Source organism: Lolium perenne, chromosome 4 (genome assembly GCF_019359855.2).
Source record: "Lolium perenne isolate Kyuss_39 chromosome 4, Kyuss_2.0, whole genome shotgun sequence".
Lineage (NCBI taxonomy): Eukaryota > Viridiplantae > Streptophyta > Magnoliopsida > Poales > Poaceae > Lolium > Lolium perenne.
The window spans coordinates 54376213-54386046 of NC_067247.2; positions in this window are offsets into that span (position 1 = coordinate 54376213).

Here is a 9834-nt window from a genome sequence, read left to right on the forward strand (position 1 = left end):
GTGTGGCCTCCGTTTTCGCGCGTGTATCCCTCCGCCACGTGGTGGCCCAAGGTGTGAACCGTCGCGGGCCACGAGGCGAACCGCCGCGGCCCAGCGGTTCCACGCCCACTTTCTCTCTCTTATATAAACGCAACTGCCCGTTCCTCTTCATCTTCTTCGCATTCTTCTCCTTCGCGCACAGAGCTCCACGCCTCTGCGCCTCCGCCGCTCTCCGTCCGCCGTCGCCCGTTCAAGCTCCGGTGCCCGGCGAACTCACGCCGTGCCGCCGCCGGACTTCGCTGTGCGGAGATCTTCGGCAGCAACTTCTTCGCGTCCGCCGCATTTGTGCTTCTTCGCGAGCTTCTCCGCCTCGCCGTCGACGGTGCTCGCCGGCGGCTGCAGACCCGCTTCTCCGCCAGCAAACTCTTTCCCCAGCGACCGCGCTGCTCAAGGTTGGTACTAATTTCACTTTACTCGCCGTTCGCTTGCTTTCCAGATCTTGAGCCTTTGGTGTTCTTATTTGCTCCTTTTTCTTTGGTTTTCCTCTTACTCGTAGATCTTCACGCGGGGTTCGAGTCTGGGATTTCTGTTTCTCCACCTACCCTCGCGATGTCCGACGAGGAATCCTCCTCCGCATCCTCTTCTTCCCTTTCTCTTAAGCGCCGTAGACCTTCTCCCGGTGAATCTACGGCCTCAGATCCAATGGAAACCGATTCCGGCAACCAGCAGGAATCCGGTAACCCCCAAGAGTCCAGCGGCAACCTAGAATCCGGTAGCTTTAGCCAAGCTTCCGGTAGCCAAGAGGCCAGCAGCTCTGGCCAAGCCTCTAGCAGCTCCAGCCAATCTTCCGGCGAGGAGCCTTCCCCACCCACTCGCGGAGCCTGGATGGGCTCCAACGTTACTGAGTTCGAGATTGATTGGCTGTACCGGTCTCGAAGGATTCCGGAAGGAGTCTCCTGTCGGATTCCGGATGACGAGATCGAACCGGATCCGGAAGACGACGAGTTTGTTGTTTTTCTTGCTCACTTTGAGCGTGGCTTCGGCCTTCCTGCCTCTACTTTTTTCCGGGAGTTCCTAGATTTCTACGAACTCCAACCTCACCACCTTCCTGGCAACGCCATTTTCTATCTCTCTTGTTATGCCACCTTCATGGAGGCTTACATCGGCATTCGTCCCACTCGTGAGACGTTTGCCCGTTTCTTTAACTTGCGGATCAACTCCGTCCAGGGCAAGGATATTCCTAAGCCCAAGCCGCCCGTGCAGTGCGGCTCTTGCATCGTCGGCTCCCGCCAGGGGAGCACCTTTCTTAAGTTTACCGGCCTCGAGTCTTGCCGCGCCTGGCAAGGAACTTTCTTCTACGTGAAGAACACCGGCCGCGCCGATCGCATCAATCTTCCTCCATACCAAGAGGGGCCCCCCAGCAGAGCCAACTGGAGCTACAACCCGAGGACAGAACATGCCGAAACCAATCGGGTAGTGCGCTTCTTGGCCTCTTTGAAGAAGGAGACCAACATCTGTCCCGACGATGTCATCCGGACTTTCATATCGCGCCGGGTGCTTCCTCTTAAGCGCCGCGCACATAGGATGAGCGAGATGTATGGCCCAGGCGATCCTACCAAGATCACAGGCCGTGCTCTCAGCAAGAAAGATGTTGTTCTCAAGGCTAAGCAGATTTGTCAAACTGCTATGCCTTTTACTTGGGAATGGGGCCTCCTTCCCCTCAGTTCCTCTAACCGTCCGACCCAAGAAGTAAGAGATTGCGCAACTTGGGGTTGTCTTTGCCGGTAAGTTTCTGCTTTTGCTAACCTTCTTTTTTACCTTGTTTCAGGCCAGGGACCGCTTCCCCTCTATCCAGGCAGAGCCGCGAGGACCTCTCCGGAAGCGTGCCTTTGACTCCTTCGACCCGGATCCCTACATCTTTTGGAAGGATCTGAAGATGGGGAAGACCCCGGCTGCGCGCCTTGGCCGGGACCCGCCGGAGCCCACCGGAAACCCCGAGGAGCTGGTTGTGCTCGAGGTATTTTCTTTTCCGGCTTCTTATACTTTGCCATTATCGCTTTCTTGCGAATTGCTTCTTAGCCATATCCAACTCACAGATCCACGAGCGCGTGCCGCCCCTGCGCGCCGAGGCCGGCACTGAGTTTGTGGACAAACTCATGGCCCAGGGCCAGAAGAACAAGCAGCCGGCATCGACTGCCGGCGCCCGCCCTGCTCCTCCCTCCAAGCGCTTCCGGACGGAGCCCGTGGGGGAGAAAGAAGTGGGCGTGCGCCGCTACGGGCGCAAAGCGATGCCAACCGCTTCCGGGTAATTTCATTTTCCGGCTTGCCTCCTTTTTTGCTAAGTTCCTTTTCCGGTTGCTTTTTCTCAACCACTTGTCTTTTCTCTTTTTCTCAGCCCCGCTCTCAAGCTTGGCCCAAGGCCATCGGGCTCTGAGGGATCCGCAAGGACCTCAACCCCTCCTCCTCGTTCAAGCCGGCACCATCCGGTGCCGGCAACACCTCTGCCTCCCTTTCGGGGGCACAACAAATTCGGGCGTGCGGCCCCTTCACCGTCGATCACCGCCCGGAGGAGGATCATTCCTCCCTCCCGGAACACCAAGACACCGGCGCCAGCAACACCGGCGCCGGAGAAGAAGAAGCTGCCGGGCGGGCGGAGCCTTTTGCTCCTCCCGTCCTCGAAAAGACAACTTCCGCGCCGGAATCTTCCGCGCCGGAAGGCTCCAAGACGGGTGACGCTCCTAGCGCTCCCCCTTCTCCACGCACCATCCTCATGCCTCCGCCTGAGGCTCCTCGCGCCCAGCCCTCCAAGGCCGCTCTCCCGGCGCGCCGCCGGCTAAGACTTCCGGGGCCTCTTCTACCGCGCCGCCGCCCAAGCCCTCCAAGCTCATCAAGGGGAAGGCGACGGCCTCCAGCGCCCCTTCGGGCGGCCAGCAGCCCTTGGTGCTGCACGTCTCCAAGGCTGCCAAAAGCGCCAGCATGAAGGCCACCGGCCTCCTCGGCCGCATTACGGAGTTCCAGCGCCAAGGCCGGGACCTGGGGCACCTCCTGCCGTATGCCCAAAAGTGGAACGCCGCGGACATCACTCCGGCGACCCGCGGCATGGGCAAGGATCGGCTGCCGGCACCTGATCCTGTCGGGGATCGGTGCTCTGAGGAGCACTTCATGCGGCTCCGGGCTGCCGTAAAAGAGCTTGACAGCGCGTGGTATGACTCCACGAACAATCTGACGGTATGTTCTACTAACTTTCAACCTTTGCCGGTTTCTTTGTTTCCGGTTGTGCTTTATCTTTTCCTTAGTTTCATGCCGGTTTCTCTCTTGTCTATCTTCCCAGTCCCCGAGTTTTGTGGTGAGAGCGCAGCTCTTAGCGCAAAACTTAACTTAAGTTTTTAGCGTGAAACCGGCACTGCCAGTCCCCGAGTTTCGGGTTAAACATCTTCTCCTTAACACATAATTTACTTTAGAAACGCGCAAAACCGGCACTGCCAGTCCCCGAGTTTCGGGTTAAGAACTTTGTTCTTAGCGCAAAACTTTATCTTAAAAACGCGCAAAACCGGCACTGCCAGTCCCCGAGTTTCGGGTTAAGAACTTTGTTCTTAGCGCAAAACTTAACTTAAAAATGCGCAAAACCGGCACTGCCAGTCCCCGAGTTTCGGGTTAAGAACTTTGTTCTTAGCGCAAAACTTATCTTAAAAATGCGCAAAACCGGCACTGCCAGTCCCCGAGTTTCGGGTTAAGAACTTTGTTCTTAGCGCAAAACTTAACTCATTTTTTCTTTTTCTTGAACAGGTCACCGCTGACACCCGGAAGGCCCTCTTCGAGGAGCTTTTATGGGAGCACCGGGAGCTCGCTGAGGCACACGACAAGTGCCAAGGTGAGTTTTTTATTCTACCGGCATCTTTGCTACCGGAAACCTTTTTTCCCTGTGACACTTACAATTTCTGTTCAACAGTGATCCCGGAAGCTTCCATCGATGCTCTCAAGGAGCAGCTCGCCACGGCCCAACGTACTATTTTTTCCTTTCTCCTTTGAACTTGGTTTCTTTTCAGTTTTACTAGTGTAACCTTGCTAACACTCATTTTTTCGGTTACAGGGGAGAAGGATGAGCTCAGCCGGCAGCACCAGGAGGAGCTGAACGCCCTCAAGACCAGCTACCAGGAGCTCAAGTCTCAGCTGATTCAGCTGGGGCTTGACCACGCCAAGGTCCTCAAAGCCGCTGAAGTGACCGCAGCGGCCAAGTTGGACGAGGCTCTGGAGGATGCTTGCAATGCCACTGTGGTGTTGCGGGCAGAGCTGGAGGAGATGGCCAAGGCCCGGAAGGGTGCCGAGGAGAAGGCCGCGCGGCTGGAGGAGGAGCATAAGGAGTGCGATCAGCTGATCCTGCAGACCGACACACTCGCCCTCCGTAAGTTCTTTTCTTTTACACTTTGATTACTGCACACAAGCCTTTCTTCCTTCGATCCCATTTTCTTTCCGCTATCTTTCCGTCCGGTCTCTCTTCTTCCGGATTCTTTTCTCTCCGGTCTCTTTTTCTTCCGGTCTCTTTTTCTTCCGGACTCTTTTCCTTAAGCTTTTTCTTTCTTTGCACAGGCCTCTTTCCGGACTCGCAGAGGTATGCCGTCAAGAAGGTCGACGCGCAGCGCAAGGACAAAGGCCAAGCGGATCTTACCGTGCCATGGACGCCCAAGGACCATCTGGTCGCGCTTAACGCGCGGGTGTCCCATATGCGCTGCATAGACCGCAATCTTTCGGACATCCCTGATGTAGCTACCCAGCTATACAGGACTTTATGGCCTGGCGAGGAGGTGCCGGACACCTTCACCCTTATCAGCGACCGCCTCAAGGGTGCCGGCAAGAGGATCCGCGAGTGGCAGTGCTCTGCTGCCCGCGCTGGAGCGGACTCCGCCCTCCGCGTCGCCTGCTCCTGGTACCCGGAGCTCAACCTGGATGCGCTTACTGGCGTGCGCGAAGGCGCAGAAACGGATCTGGACCCGATCCTTACCGCTAAGCGGCAGGATCGCGCGTACCGGATCGCGGAGTATGCCGACATGCGCACCTTCATCCCTCCCCCTCCTGGCGTCACGGACTATCTCGACGAGGAGGAGGGTGAAGCTGAAGAAGAGGTCCTGGACGATGCTGATGCCGGTGCTGCTCCTCCGGAAGCCCCTGCTGCGTGATTACTCTCTTTGAAGTGTTTGCCTGCTATCTGTTTGTTGGTCCTGCTTATCTTTGAAACAATGTTCGTTAAATTCTGCCCCGGAATGCCGGGGTCTATGATGTAAGACTTTAAGTTTGCCTGTGGTTGTGCTACAACATTTCCTGCCGGTAAGTTATACCGGTAGCTAAGTATTTCTAAATTTGCTTTAGCACATTTGCTTTTGGTTTTAACTTTATCCTGCACTGCAAAGATTCCTCAATTGTTTCCGCATCCAATTTGATGCATACTTGGTTCTTTTGCCTTGGCTCTGCCTGCCTTCTCTGGGCGTTCTTTGGCGTATGAGCACAAGGTTCTTTCACCAAACAAGCATCTTCTTGAACTTAGACATCACAATGAACTTTTGCAAAAATCCGGTGTCCCCGGGGTTAGTTAAACTTTCCGGATTGTTCTTTCCTGCTCTCCCTTCTCGCAGTTCATGTGCTTATCCCCTACCGGTTTATCTTGCTTGCCATGAAGCCGATTTGCGGACAGCAGCAGAGTCGAAGACTCCGGTAGGATTTAGCACACTACTAAACCGGAAAGAAAAACATTCAATAAGCAACCGGTAAACTGAAAAAATAGACAAGTTACATGCAACTTAAGTTGGGGTAGTCCCCGAGATTCATTCAAGGTTCCGGCATCTTTTATTCATAGCATATAAGGTACAAAAAGGAACTTCTTACACCACCACTTCAAGAGTAGAAAGGGCGCAACAGAGCTACGTTCCATGGACGCTTGCTCTCCTCTCCGGACCTGTCCGCCTTTCCTTTCTTCCACTCCTGTGCATCGATCAAGTAGTATGCATCATTGTGAAGCACCTTGCTTACAATGAAGGGACCTTCCCATGGTGGCAAGAGCTTATGCCGGCCTTCATCTGCTGCACCAGGCGAAGTACAAGATCTCCTTCCCGGAAAACTCTCGGGTTAACCTTCCGGTTATGATAGCGTCTTAGGTTTCTTTGGTAAATGGCTGTTCTTGCCAAAGCCAGCTCTCTTGCTTCTTCTAGCAAGTCCACATCGTTTTCTCTGGCCTCTTTGACCTCCTGCTCAGTATAGAGCTGTACCCTTGGTGAATCATGGATGATATCGGTTGGTATCACCGCTTCTGCTCCATAAACCATGAAGAAAGGAGTGTATCCGGTAGACCGGTTTGGGGTTGTTCTTATACTCCACAGTACTGATGGTAGCTCATCGAGCCAACATCCCGGTGACTTTTCCACCGCATCAATGAGTCTGGGCTTGATACCGGAAAGCACCAAAGCATTCATTCTTTCCACTTGGCCATTTCCTTGTGGGTGTGCCATCGAGCACAAATCCAGCCGGATGTTGTTGTCTTCACGTAACCTTTTGAACTCACCTTGAGCAAAGTTGGTTCCATTATCGCTGATGATGTGCGGGTATCCATACCGCAAAATGACATCTTTTAGGAATTTCACCGCTGTATGCCCATCACACTTTGCGATAGGTTTTACTTCTAGCCATTTGGTGAACTTATCAACCATGACCAAGATGTGAGTACTGCTGCTTCTTGCAGTTTTTAATGGCCCATCCATGTCCAGGCACCAAACAGCCAATGGCCATGTTAGCGGTATTGTTTTTAAACCGGATGCTGGGGTATGGTTTTGCTTGGCGTACCTCTGGCAGCCGTTGCATTTTCTTACCAAATCCTCAGCGTTCTCCAAAGTAGTGGGCCAATAGAACCCATGCCGGAAAACTTTTGCTACCAGCGCCCTTGATGAAGCGTGATGCCCACATTCTCCTTGGTGAATTTCCTCAAGCATTTCTTTTCCTTCCTCCGGTTCCACACATCTTTGAAGGACACCGGTAACGCTTCTCTTGTACACCTCACCATTGATGAACGTGTAAGCTTTGGACCTTCTTTGTATCCTCCTTGATTCATTTTCGTCGGTAGGCAAGGTGCCGTTGATTGATCAGGAATTCCTTAATAGGTTTAACCCATGACGGTATCTCTCGAACCAGAAACACCGGTGCATCTATTTCCATGCTATCCACCAGCATCATTTCTTCCGGTATGGGTACAGCAGTCCCCGAGCTTGCCGGAGCAGTCCCCGAGCTTGCCGGAGCAGTCCCCGGGTTCCCTTCATCGATATCCATGGGTACTACGTGTGACTCTGGTACAAAAATTGATTCTGACTCCGGGCTCGGTTTGATCGATGGCACTCTTAGGTGAGCCAAAGCTATTCCGGGAGGAATTTCTTGCCTAGATGAGCCCAACTTGGACAAAGCATCCGCGGCTTCATTTTCTGCTCGCGGCACATGGTGAAACTCACATCCTTCGAAGAATCCGGCAATCTTTTGCACGTGAAACCGGTACGAGGCCATGTTGGCATCTTTTGCATCCCAATCTCCTGAGCACTGCTGTACCACAAGGTCTGAATCGCCATAGCAAATGATCCGGTGTGCACCGATTTCTTTTGCGACCTTAAGCCCATGGATCAAAGCCTCATATTCAGCGACATTGTTCGATGCCCTGAAATGTACTTGCAAAACATACCGGAGGTGGTCTCCTTTTGGTGAAGTAAGCACCACACCGGCACCTAGACCTTCCTTGAGCTTAGATCCATCAAAGTGCATCTTCCAGTATTCTATCCTCTGATCTGGCGGTTTGTATTGCATCTCCGCCCAATCAACAAGGAAATCAGCCAAAGCCTGTGATTTTATGGCATCTCTTCTTTCATATACCTAAGACGTACGGTGATATCTGGATCGCCCATTTTGCAATCCGGCCGCTGGCATCTTTGTTGCACATGATGTCGGAAATTGGTGCTTCACTCACCACCTTCATGGGGTGCTCCTCAAAGTAGTGCTTGAGTTTTGTGGCGGCCATGTACACGCCATAAGTCATTTTCTGGAAGTGAGGGTAGTTTTGTTTTGAGAGGGAGAGCACCTCGCTCAAGTAGTATACCGGCCTGCGGACGGTTTTTCTTCCTCTTCTCTTTCAACCACAACCACTACACTCACAACCCGGTTTGTTGCTGCTATGTATAACAGCATAGGCTCCCTTTCTAGAGGTGAAGCCAGTATGGGTGCTGTGGCTAGCATCGTTTTTAGCTCCTTAAACGCTGCGTCCATTTCGAGGGGTCCAGACGAACGTGTCAGATTTCTTCATGAGAGCATAGAGTGGCAGAGCTTTTTCTCCCAACCTGCTTACAAACCGGCTTAGCGATGCCAAGCTTCCGGTAAACTTCTGCACATCTTTTAACTCTCGAGGGATAGCCATTCTTTCTATTGCCCGGATCTTTACCGGATTAACCTCTATGCCCCGGCTTGAAACCAGGAAACCGAGCAGCTTGCCGGCGGGGACACCAAAGGTACATTTTGCCGGATTGAGTTTCATCCGGAACCGCCTTAGGTTATCGAATGTTTGCCGGATGTCATCGATTAAAGTGTTTTTTACCTTAGTTTTTATCACGATGTCATCCACATAGACTTGCACATTTTTTCCAATTTGATCAAACAAGCATTTTTGCATACAAATGGGTACGTTGCACCAGCGTTGCGCAACCCAAAAGGCATAGTGACATAGCAATAAGCCCCGTGCGGGGTAATGAACGCAGTTTTTATTTGATCTTCCTTTTTTAAGGGAATTTGGTGGAAACCGGAATAGGCATCCAGGAAGGACAACAACTCGCACCCAGCAGTTGAATCAATCACTTGATCGATTCGTGGCAAAGGAAAAGGATCTCTTGGGCAAGCCTTGTTCAGGTTGGTGTAGTCGATGCACATGCGCCACACCTTCGGAGCTTTTGCCTCCAGGTTCTCATCTTTTTTCTTTTCAACCATTACCGGATTGGCCAGCCACTCTGTGTGCGTGACCTCCACAATGAACCCGGCAACAAGCAGCTTGGTTACTTCTTCTCCTATGATCTTTCTTCTGTCTTCAGCGAACCGGCGCAGTGGTTGCCGCACCGGCTTGGCATCTTTCCGGACGTTTAGAGAGTGCTCAGCCAGCTCCCTCGGAACACCTACCAAATCATCGGTTGACCAGGCAAAGATATTCCGATTCTCACGGAGGAAGCTGACGAGCGCGCTTTCCTATGCTTGGTCAAGGCCGGCACCGATACGAACGGTGCGCTCTGGGTAAGCCGGATCCAGCACAATGTTCTTTGTTTCATTGGTTGGCTTGAATGCCGGTGTGCCCATGTTTTCACTCATTGCCGCTAAGCTCATTTGTGAGGATTGAGCCAGCGCAACAGCTGTCTGCATTCTTTTCTTTTCCTCCGCGATCACCAGCGATTCTGCTAGGTTTGATCCGGCAGATGCAGTTTCCAGTGAGATCTTATAGTTTCCCACCACAGTCAATGGCCCACGAGGTGCCGGCATCTTCATCTTGAGGTAAGCCGTATGAGTGGTGGCCATGAAAGCAGCCAACGCCGGTCTCCCCAAAGAATGCATGGTAGGGACTGTCCAGATCCACCACCTCAAACTCCAGATTTTCCACCCGGCAATTGTCACGTCCTCCAAATGCCACGTCCACCCGAACTTTTCCTATCGGGGCACAGGACAAGCCAGGAACGATCCCATGGAACGTTGTGCGCGTTGGCTGAAGCATGTTTTCTGTTATGCCCAGCGTTTGCATGGTGTGCTTGTACATGATGTTGATGCTACTGCCATTGTCTATCAGCACCTTGCTGAACTTCA